The 768-nt window shown below is 42.4% G+C and overlaps 1 non-coding gene across 1 annotated transcript; it reads left to right on the plus strand.

Annotated features, from left to right (window-relative positions):
* Window positions 1-318: 318 nt before the first annotated feature.
* Window positions 319-392, plus strand: Trnas-gga (transfer RNA serine (anticodon GGA)). Its single transcript has one exon. It is a non-coding gene; the product is annotated as a tRNA-Ser (tRNA).
* Window positions 393-768: the final 376 nt, after the last annotated feature.

Raw genomic sequence — 768 nt, forward strand, 5'->3', positions numbered from 1 at the left:
ACTTTGTGTCTCATCGCTATCGATATTTCTTGACATGAGTCACAGGCATCGAAGAAAGACAAGTTACATTAGTGTAGCGTGCGGTTTGTTGGGGCATGTTTTCAAAAGTGAAGCCGCCTTGTCATACGTTTTCTTACGTGTTAGCACTTATTTTCAATGTCTCGCTATTACATAGAACACAGCTTTTCTTATCGCAGATTTGTTCTGCGGAATTCCGCAAGGTGGCGAAAGGGATTCCGCAGGAATGATTTGCAATAATATATGTCCGTGTGCTTCGAGTTGTCGATGAATTCGTCCTCGCGCTGCCAATTGCTAGCTTCCTGGTTAGCTCAGTTGGTAGAGTAACTGCCCCGGAAAGGCGTTGGTCCCGGGTTCGATCCCCGGACCGGGACGAATTTTTTCGGCAACTTAAGATTCTCTCTTGCTGAGAAATCCGTATGGATTTCTTTGTGACTTCGTGCTACAAAAGGGTGGTTGTCACTTTGCCTTTCTTGAGCCTATCTAAAGCGATGCCTTCTCATTCTTCAAGAAACAAAGTAAAATAAAATTAACTTAGGAGACCCTGCGAGCCGTGCCTCTCATTTATAAAGATGGGGTGTTGTATGTAGCAATCAATAAATAAAAGCACAAATAAATTCATAAACGCTGAATAAATAAAGGCGTCCGTCTATTTACTAAATTGATATCGTAAAAGAGAACATCAGGAACGGAGTTAAACAGGTTCCTGAAGACCTAGTGGAAGGCAATGTAATAATATGGTGCGTCCGA

Source organism: Rhipicephalus sanguineus, chromosome 6, assembly GCF_013339695.2.
Source record: "Rhipicephalus sanguineus isolate Rsan-2018 chromosome 6, BIME_Rsan_1.4, whole genome shotgun sequence".
NCBI classification, from domain to species: Eukaryota; Metazoa; Arthropoda; class Arachnida; order Ixodida; family Ixodidae; genus Rhipicephalus; species Rhipicephalus sanguineus.